General features: G+C 45.1%; 1 pseudogene; it reads left to right on the top strand.

Annotated features, from left to right (window-relative positions):
• Positions 1–465: 465 nt before the first annotated feature.
• Positions 466–5,041, top strand: LOC119362088 (annotated as a pseudogene).
• Positions 5,042–11,432: the final 6,391 nt, after the last annotated feature.

The following is an 11,432-nucleotide window of genomic DNA, read 5'->3' as shown; positions in this document are numbered from 1 at the left end:
AAATAAACAGTAGTAAGTCTGATATCTACGAAAATGACCACTTTACCCCACCCTTCTTCCTCCCAAATCCTCTCTATCTCCGGTCACCGGCTCCGGCAGCCCGCTCGGCGCTCGGGGATGAGAAGCAGCCGCGCGAGGGAGAAACTCCCAATCCTCCCCCACCCAAACCGATGGCCCTCAACGACGCGAGCGCCGGCCGCAATCTCCCGCCGCCCACCTCCCCCGCGTGCCTCCCGCCGCGCGGAAGGCGCAGGCAAGGAGGAGGCACCCGCACGGCGGGATAGGGGGCCCGGCCGAGGTGGCACCAGGGCAGATGCAATGTGAGGAGCAGCGTCTTGAGCCCCGGCCGGCCGGACATCGGCATCCCCAACCCCAGGTATACTGTACCTGCATCTGTCATTCTCTACACACCAAATTTGTGGTCGAATTCGTTCGACTTGATTGCGACTCTGCCTACTGCAGCGGTGGCTACCTAGGTGACACTGTAATTTGTGCTCGCCCTGTTACTGTTAGGATGCTGGGAGATGGTGCACACAATTCCTTGGCAGCGTTATGGATTTGAGATGAAGAAGAAGAAGGGGGAGAGGTGATGCTGGCAATTCCTAACGCCTACAATTCAATCATCTGGTATTATCATGTGGAGAGGAGTATGTTTGGAACATTTCATTTTGGCAGCCATCTCTTTTGAATCTATCAGCTGGTTCGTGTGGAGGAAGTTCGATGATGGGGATAGCTGGATACTGACTGCAAAATGTTGTGGACTAATAATTGATTTTCCCGCAGCACGATGGATGGAGAAGTCTCCGGCTTGCCCCGTTTCTTCTCCTTGATGACTGAATTGGCACTTCTCTGGCTTGGGCTTTACAGTAGGATACTTCCTGAACCACAGAGCCAACTGTATGCAAATATTTATTCTGTGTTAGTTGATGGTGGCAAAGAAATAATGGTAACTGATGCTCCCCTTTTCTACTATTCATCCCAGTCAATATTTCCATGATTGTGTGGATTTTGGGTTGCAGAAGCTGTTGGTTGTATAGCAAGCACATATTTTCTTCATCCACATAAACCTCTCACAAGTTCCTTTTATGCTCAGGCCTTTTTCAGTCATAAATAAGTGGCACTGAAGTCAAGAAGAAGTTTCAACTCCCCTGTTCCTCTAACATATGTCTGAGCACACACACACACACACACACACACACACACACACACAAAATATTTAACAAACACACTCCGTTAGAAGCTGTAGGTTGTATAGCAAGCAGAGAATAGTATTTGTACTTCTATAGAGACTGGTTTATGCACACGTTTTCTCACAAGTTCCTTTCTGCTCAGGCTATTTTTCAATCATCCGGCGGCGTGAGCTACTACCAAGCTAACCAAGACGATGCTGAAGTCAAAGTATAGAAGTTTCAACTCCCCTACCCTTACTTCCACATATATCTAAGCACACACACACACACACACACACACAAATATTTTAATAAGCACACTCCATTAGGACAAGAAGAGAGACATGGCTCCTCAAGTTTTTCGCACCCAATCTCTGATTCCTCCGTCCCACCATGCACTCTTCCTTCTTTCCACCATCCTCATATTTCTGTCCTCCAACACTATCATATTCTCATCGGCACATGCTACCAACAAAACTGAAGATGACCGGCAAGCCCTTCTCTGCTTCAAAGCTGGCATCTCCAAGGACCCCGCCGGTGTTCTTGGATCATGGCGCAATGACTCGCTTAACTTCTGCAGCTGGCGAGGGGTCAACTGCAGCACCACCCTCCCGATCCGTGTCCCTCCAATTGAGGTCCGCGCAGCTCACAGGAACACTATCCAGTTGTACAGCTGCCCTTACTTCTCTATTTCAGTTGAACCTTTGGAATAATAAGTTATCTGGAAGCGTACCTGAAGAGATAGGTGAGCTTCGAAGCCTCCAAACCCTGATGCTTGCTGGCAACAGGCTTTCAGGTAACATCCCTCTGTCACTAGGTACAGCTGCATCTCTTACATATGTCAACCTTGCAAACAATTCTCTTAGCGGAGCTATCCCTGATTCCTTAGCAAATAGTTCATCACTCAGTGAGATAATCTTCTCACGTAATGACTTATCTGGGTTGATCCCAGCTAATCTGTTCAGCGCATCCAAACTTGTTGCTGTTGACCTCCGGTCGAATGCTCTCTCCGGGCCTATCCCACATTTCCAAAAGATGGATGCTCTGCAATTTCTCGATCTTACAGGGAATTTGTTTTCTGGTACTATACCAGCATCTTTAGGAAATGTTTCATCCTTGCATTCACTCCTGCTAGCACAAAACAACTTGACAGGATCAGTTCCGGCAACTTTGGGTCAAATTCCAAACCTAAACAGGGTAGATCTAAGTAATAATATGTTCTCGGGATATGTCCCAGCCACACTGTACAATGCGTCATCACTCACACTCTTTAGCTTAGGCACCAACAATTTTATTGGACACATACCTTCTGAAATTGGCCACTCACTTCCAAATCTTCAAACATTGGTAATGGGAGGCAACGGATTTCGTGGACCAATCCCAGATTCTCTGACCAACATGTCAAAGCTCCAAGTGCTTGATCTTTCAAGCAACTTGCTGACTGGCGTGGTGCCATCCCTAGGATCCTTGGCAGACATGAGTCAACTGCTTTTACGTAATAATAAACTCGAAGCTGGCGACTGGGCCTTCCTTACCTCTCTGACCAATTGCACTCAGTTGTTAATATTATCAATGGATGGAAATATCCTGAATGGAAGTTTGCCAAAAGCAGTAGGCAAACTTTCAACAAAGCTTCAGCGGTTAAGCGTTGGAAGAAACCAAATTTCTGGAGACATACCAGCTGAGATAGGCAAGCTTGTAAATCTCGCTCTGCTTGACATGGGCCAGAACATGCTCTCAGGACAAATTCCCATGACAGTTTGGAACTTAAGCAACTTAATTGTCCTAAAACTTTCCATGAATAGGTTGTCAGGTCAGATTCCATCAACAGTTGGTAATCTTGTTCAACTCAACCAGCTTGATCTTGATGGCAATGAATTATCTGGAAACATACCAGCAAATATAGGACAGTGCAAAAGGCTTGCTATGCTGAACATGTCAGTTAACCGCCTTGATGGATCCATACCAATAGAACTCTTTGGTATTTCTTCCCTTTCATTGGGTTTGGACTTGTCAAACAACCACCTGACTGGGCCTATACCACAGGAAGTTGCTAACCTGATCAATCTTGGCCTCCTAAATGTTTCCAATAACAAATTATCTGGTGGCCTTCCTTATGAACTTGGCCAGTGTGTTCAACTGCTATCCCTTCAAATAGAACGCAACATGATCAGCGGGTATATTCCTCAGTCTTTCAGTGCACTGAAGGTCATACAGCAGATAGATCTGTCCGAGAACAATTTAATTGGTCAAATTCCCCAGTATTTTGGGAACTTCAGCAGCTTAAATTATATTAATATGTCATACAACAAATTGGAAGGGCCAATCCCGACTGGTGGCATATTTGGAAATTCAACTGCAGTATTCCTGCAAGGCAACACAGGGTTATGTGCAGCTGTTGCCATATTTGGACTGCCCATTTGCCCCACCACCCCAGCAACAAAAAAGAAGATAAATGCACGCCTGCTGCTGTTAATAACTGCATTGATTACTATTGCTTTGTTCTCTACTATATGTGTTGTTGTCACTGTTATGAAGAGGACCAAAACTCAACCATCTGAAAACTTCAAGGAAACAATGAAGAGGGTGTCATATGGGAACATCCTTAAAGCCACCAATTGGTTCTCTCTAGTCAACCGGATAAGCTCAAGTCATACAGCATCAGTCTACATTGGTCGATTTGAGTTCGAGACAGATCTCGTGGCCATCAAGGTGTTCCATCTCAGTGAGCAGGGTTCGAGAACTAGCTTTTTCACCGAGTGCGAAGTTCTGAAAAACACCCGCCACCGCAATCTGGTTCAAGCTATCACTGTGTGCTCAACCGTAGATTTCGAGGGAGATGAATTCAAGGCTATAGTATATGAGTTCATGGCAAACGGTAGCCTGGACATGTGGATACACCCAAGGGTTGGCAGCTCAAGGAGGCTGTTGAGCTTGGGCCAGCGGATAAGTATTGCGGCTGATGTAGCTTCTGCTCTGGACTATATGCACAACCAGCTGACACCTCCTTTGATTCACTGTGATCTGAAACCGAGCAATGTTCTGCTTGACTACGACATGACCTCACGCATTGGCGATTTTGGGTCCGCCAAGTTTCTCTGTTCAAGTATCGGCAGACCAGAAGGCTTGATTGGTGTAGGAGGAACAATCGGATATATCGCTCCTGGTAAGTTGCGCTTTTTTCTTTCTTTGAGATGACTGTTGAGCTTGATGCTGAACTATCTTTGTTTTGTTAGTTTCACAAGCACTTACGCGCATTGCTCCTGTTTTACAGAATACGGGATGGGATGCAAAGTCTCGACAGGTGGCGACGTGTACGGCTTCGGCGTGCTGCTACTGGCGATGCTCACGGCGATGCGACCTACGGATGCACAATGCAGCAACGCCCTCAGCCTCCACAAGTATGTCGATCGAGCCTTCCCCGAGAGGATCGCTGAGATTGTAGATCCCCATATGCCATCCGAGGAGGACGAGGCGGCTGCTTCTCTGCGTATGCAAAACTACATTATACCTTTGGTCAGTATTGGCCTGATGTGTACCATGGATTCGCCGCAAGATAGACCAGGTATGCATGATGTCTGTGCCAAAATTGTTGCCATGAAAGAGGCATTTGTCGAGACCTTGTGATTACGACAACTAGTGGGTCGAGCAGTGAGATGTTAAAGGTCATGTATATACATTCAGAAGAACAGTACGGTTACTACACTACTGTAATGCTATAGGAGTGAGGCTCAGAATTGGATATACTTATTACAGTAGCTGTATCACTTGTAGAATAATTCCAACATTTTTTGTATGTATCTGGTAAATATGAACCATTATGCTATGTGCCCGCTAAAATAACCAGGGTAAATATTTCTCTTTTTATCTCAGATTGAAGTTATTTTTTTAGCATTTGGGAACGAAAGTTGAAGCTCTTTTAAAACTTTGTTTCACTAAACAACGAAGGTGTGATTTTCTGAGATGCTGATTAGTTCATGTTTTTGAATAAGTGTTGCCAATTTAATTCTTCTTTTGGAGCCATGAATGTCAAATACTGAAGAACACTCAACTTTCAAACCAGATAATTTGGCCTCTAACCAGGCTCAAAGCGGTTTGATGGTAGTAAAAAAAGCAATTAATAACAGATAAACCTAGGAAATGTGAACAATAGAAATGTGTTCAAAAGGACTATTTGTTTCAAAAAACAATGAAATAGTGGGGGTTAAACAGAAAGTTGATTAGTTGAAGATAAAATACTGGGAAAACTAAAAGAATAGGCAACATAAAGAGGAACATTTTGAAATGTTTATTAAAAATCAAGAAACATGATGTTTTTCATGAATGCTCATACAAGACTTATGAAGTTCCAAACATGTTTGTGAAGTTCCAAAAAAAGAGAGTTGTAAGCAATAAACATAGAGAAAATGAGGAAATATGAAGGGAAAAAAAGGAAAACATGTTTGAAATGAGAAAAATATTATTTTAGTTCTGTTGCAGCATGTTGATGCGGTATTTAAGGAAAAATTATATATTATTTTGTAATAGTAGAGTGCATCATGTATTTAACAAACTGGAAGAAACTTTGAGCACATTGAAAATATCAACAATGTTTTTTAGGCCTTGTACGATGCAACGTGCTTTAGCACTACTAGGGAAAACCCTACTAGTAGCGCTTGTTTTGTAGCTAGCAGTAGCGCTTGGACAAGCGCTACCACTAAGGCGCTACAGCTAACTATTAGCAGTAGCGCTGGAATGCTAACACTACTGCTATACCAAGTTAGCAGTAGCGCTTTATTTGGTAAAGCGCTAGTAGCAGTAGCGTTTCTTCTGGAAAGCGTTGCTGCTAACTTTTTCTATATTTTTGAAAATACAGCTTATTTCCGTTGTGGTTTTACATACAGTACTTTCATTATATGATTTTATGACCATGATTAGTTATTATATATAACAGTGGGTGAAATGAACATGGAGTAGATTCAAGTGGAGGCAACATGTGGTGCATGTCAAACGTACTACTAATCCAAACTTGATCTAGTTTGCATTGATAGTACTTTCGATGTGCACCACATACTGCCTCCACTTGAATCTATTCCATGTTCATTTCATCTACTAATATATATAATAACTCATCATGCTCATATAACAACTTAGCATCATGCATCATCGATCATAATAATAAATAACTCATCATTGGTATCATAATAACAAGTCTTACTCATCATCATCGATCATACAACTTCTACTCGATACCACATCATCATCATAGTCATCTAACCAATCCTACTTAGTTGTTCTTAGCACATAATCACACATGATCATGAGCATTAGCTAGAACCTACTACCTTCTCTTAGGTAAAATAGCATAAAACAAGATAGGCCCTTACTCTCCATTATGGAGAATAGAGATTATCCTGTCTCCAATTCTTGCACTTCGCCTAATGTTGCTTCCAAGTACCTCCTTACGAGTGACCATACATTTGTGCCAATCTTTGATTGTCATGTCTTCATTGCTTTTAGAAATCCGATATGAACAGGAGTGATTCGTACGATGATCTAGCTGTATATTCAAAACATCAAGGCGACCTTTCTGAAACATCAGATGAGGCACACACTCCAGCGGGGTTATCTGTTGAAAAACATAGTAATAACTTCGTAGTTAGCAATGTAGTTCAGTTTTAGAAGAATTATGCAAAAGATGCACAGATGTCGTAATACTGAAAATCTTACCATGAGATCTTGATGGATGTTAGCATAGTTCAACACGTGCACTAGTGGCACATGTTGACCATAATGTGGAGGAGTTTGATAATAGACATTGTAATTCTCAAGATCAGTACAAAATGTGACCAGATGATTTTTCTCCTGATAAGTTAACTCAGAGCCATCGGTGTAGTAGGTTCTGTCTACCATCTTCCGCACATTCTTTGAAGAATGAAAATAAGCTATCAATGGAAATAAGTTGTCAATTATTTTGAAATAAACAATATAAATTACTTAATAACTATGTTTGAGAAACTCACATAGGGGTAGAATTGAAAGCGTATCAACAAGGACCCAAATGTCCAAATTGTCTACCTCTGAAAGGATCGATATAGTTGACTAGAGGGGGGGGGGGTGAATAGGCAACTAATAATTTTTAGCTTTTGTTTACCAAATTAAACTTTGCATCAAAGTAGGTTGTCTAGATATGCCACAAGGTGAGCAACCTATATGATGCAACAACAATAAGCACACAAGCAAGCAAAGGATATAACACAATATAGCTTGCACAAGTAAAGGTGAGAGATAACCAAAAGTGGAACCGATGGAGACGAGGATGTGTTACCGAAGTTCCTTCCCTTTGAAGGGAAGTACGTCTCTGTTGGAGCGGTGTGGAGGCACAATGCTCCCCAAGAAGCCACTAGGGCCACCGTATTCTTCTCATGCCCTCACACAATGCGAGATGCCGTGATTCCACTATTGGTGCCCTTGAAAGCGGCAACCGAACCTTTACAAACAAGGTTGGGGCAATCTCCACAACTTAATTGGAGGCTCCCAACGACACCATGAAGCTTCACCACAATGGACTATGGCTCCGCGGTGACCTCAACTGTCTAGGGTGCTCAAACACCCAAGAGTAACAAGAATCGCAAGGGATTAGTGGGGGCAATCAAATTTCTCTTGGTGGAAGTGTAGATCGAGGCCTTCTCAACCAATCCCATAGAGAATCAACAAGTTTGATTGGCTAGGGAGAGAGATCGGGCGAAAATGGAGCTTAGAGCATCAATGGAGCTTGGGAAGGAAGAGGTAGGTCAACTTGGAGAAGAAGACCTCCTTTTATAAGGGGGAAAATAATCCAACTGTTACCCCCCCCCAATCAGCCTCGCAAAGAGCGGTACTACCACTCCCCTTCGCGGTACTGCCGTGCAGACAGGGAAGGCCAAAGGCGGAGCAGGATCCGGACCCAGTGCGGTACTAGCAGCGGTGGTAGGGGCGGTACTACCGCTTGAGAGCGGTATTACTGCCTCTACTGCCGCTGCCACTGCCGCAAAACCCAACACGAGAGGCGACACCCTCGAATCGAGGCGGTAGGAGAATAGACCAGCAGCGGTACTACAGCCGAGAGCCCTCAGGCGGTACTACCGCTGCGTAGCAGTACTGCCGCCTGTGGCTCTTGAGTGATACTATCGTTGGGGTCCGCGGTACTACCGCTGGGACCAAAAATCTCGGGAAGTAAGGAGGGATCCTCCATCGAAGTGGGAAGGCTCTGTGGGTGCAAAGGGGATGTGTACGTGTTGATTCCACCATAGCCTTACCAATGCGGACCCCCTCTTTATAGTACGGTGACTCCTACGAAACAAGTCCACCAAAACTGAAACGAAAGAGCTACACCGTGTTCGCTTGAAACTCCGAGGGGAAGGAATCGTCTCGTGCCAAAGGATGAATCTCTGAAATACTCAATGCACACGATTAGTCCATAAAAGCATTGTCATCAATCACCAAAACTACATAGAGAGAGACATGCCTTAACAATCTCCCCCTTTTTGGTGGATTGATGACAACCCGGGATTTGCACAAAGGTAGGACATGAAAGTAAAACAAATCCCAAAACCACAAAATATAGACGGGCTCCCCCTGAATGTGTGCACCTAATTAGAGAAGCCTATGGAATGCAAGGTACACACAATAGGATCAACACTCTCCCTATATTTTATAGTCCGACAACATAAGTAAAGGTACATATATTTAGGATGAAGAAGGGTATGTGTGAGCAAGGTAAATAATAGGATAAGCATGCTTGACAGACATAGATAATAAGGGATAAGGTAGCATATGTCTCACACCATATGAACGGGAGGTCTCACAAGCACAAACCAAACCAAGGTAAAGGACGAGAAAAGAGTTTGCGAGAAAGATAAAGCGAACAAGCCACACAAACACACGCTCACAACTCGACAGCGACAAATCCCTAGACTCTCCCCCCCTTTGGCATGGAGACACCAAAAAGGCAAAGAGCGCTACTACAGCTCCAGGTGGTAGCCAACTGGGGATCTCTAGCATCACATCCCAGCGGGATCGTCTGCACCACCGTCATCAGTAGGAAACTGCTCGGTGTTTGAATCGGTCCACGAGCAGTGCTGCTGAACCCACTCCTCCTCATCGGTGATCTTTCCCTCAGATCCGCTGGCAACTATTGCACCCAACTGATGCATGAGCTGCTTGTGACAGCTCCGGGCCTTCTTCTCAAAAACATGACCCATATACTGTCCATGAGACTCCATGCAGAAGAGTTTCTTCATCTTGCGCTTGATCTTCTTTGCCCATGAGGGCTCCACTCCAGAAGGCTCATAATCCACATCATCGTCAGCATTAGCCTCACCCTCTGTCTCCATGTCACCAGCTCCAGATGGAATCCCAGACTTAGGAGCCGGGGTGCCCAATTCTCCTTCTTCCTCAGACACTTGATCTCATGAGAGACTAACTCTCCAGTCTCCAACACAACATTAGGATAAACGCGCGCCCACACCTTCTCAATTAGCAACATGATGAATGGACGATAGATAGGTCACTTACGCTCCGAGATGGCTGAGAGTAGTTCAGACCACATGACATGAGAGATATCCAAGGATTCTCCAGTGTTTTCCTCCTTCTCACGCTGGCAGAAGAGAAGCATGTCCACGAGAAACGAGTGAACCATATCCAAGTTGCCAATACGAGGGAAGAGTCTCTCGGAAGATGCGGTGAAGGATGTCCAGATACGCAGGAAACTCATAGGTCTCCTTCTGAGTCACGAGGTGAATCTTCAAAGTATAGTAGGGCCAGAGAGCTTGCTTGTGAGTGGAAGTTGCATTGCGGTGATCCAAGTCAGAGTCCTTTCCTCACCAGTTCCAAGATGGACCGTGGCATAAAACTGGGCCACCAAATCAGCATCAAAGTCCTTGTTGAATTGCATGATCCTGAGGATGTTCAGCTGAGAACACATCTGAAGGGCTTTGCCAAAGTAAGCATGATCCTTCTCCATAACATCAGTGTCGATGGAGCGAACATCAACATAGAGATTCTTCTTGGATTTGATCACATCATAGTAGATGGCAAACTGAAATCGGTTCCAGAACGGGCGGTTGATCAAAGTGGGTTCTTAATCTTCCGCACAGGGGTTGCGGCGACGCCTTTCCCAGAACTCCTTGGCATTCATCTCTATCACAGTCTTGCCCCTAGGATTTGGCTTGTTTCTAATAGACTTCTTGTGCCGAGAAGGAGGTTGAGCACTTAAGGATGTAGCCGCTGTCTAAGAGGTGCGATAGCGCTTTGAAGTTGAACGCCCGGGGTTGACACGGCGGGCATGTGCTCAGAACGTCCATCACCTGGAACCAAACACACGGACAGAAGAAACAACACGAAAGAAAGAGCATAAGCCAACAACAAAAACAACATGGATCGAAATTTGGTATGAGTTTGATGGATGTGGGTATCCAGCGGTAGTACCATGATCATGAAGCGGCTGTACCGCCCGAGCGGTAGTACGGCTCCAGGCGGGGGAACGGCGGTTCCCTACTGCCGTGGACAGATCCGGCACTACCGGGATGCAAAATTCAAAAATACTCCTACCAAATACCAATCCAAACAGTCTAGATGCCTTCTCCATCCTACTCAAGCCTCGATTTAGCCAAAAATCGAGAAAAGCGACGCCTATTGCCCCTAAAGACTAGATTTGAAACCTAGGCAAAGAGAGAACGGGAACGGGGGCAATACCGGTATCCATGGCAAGAGGACAAGGTGGGGGTCGACTCCACCGAAGGAAATGGAGAGGGACGGCTCAGAGACGGTGGCCCACCAGAGCCCTCTTGCGGCGAGACAGCGCTGGTGAGACAAAGAGGACGAGTGGGTTGTGCGAATGGGTATGGGGGAGAAAGACAACTCCCCCTGCCCCGACATAACCCCCAAGGCCCGCCCCACAGCGGTAGTACCGCCGGGGTGGGCAGTAGTATCGCTTGATTATCATTTGTGGTAGTACCGTGCACTTCCAGCGGTAGTACCGCTCAGCCACGAAAACAAGGACTAGACACAAAATGTCTTAGCTCACGAAGGAAAAAGAACCGACTAAAAGAGAGAGCAAACACACAAGCAGAAAAACACCAAAGAGAAGACAAGAAACACACTCCTCTCCTAGAGAGGGCGGTGGTCGAGGCCACCTATGTTTGAGACAGGAGGTATTACACCGCGAAGATTTTAACCTTGGGCCCATGACCAGAACTCATCTTTGAATCACAAGTACCATAAAAAATGGCTAATGTGAAAGAC

The sequence above is a fragment of the Triticum dicoccoides genome, chromosome 2B, assembly GCF_002162155.2.
Source record: "Triticum dicoccoides isolate Atlit2015 ecotype Zavitan chromosome 2B, WEW_v2.0, whole genome shotgun sequence".
Classification (NCBI taxonomy): Eukaryota; Viridiplantae; Streptophyta; class Magnoliopsida; order Poales; family Poaceae; genus Triticum; species Triticum dicoccoides.
The sequence above is the reverse complement of the archived record's forward strand: the minus strand, read 5'-3'. Positions and strand labels throughout refer to the sequence as shown.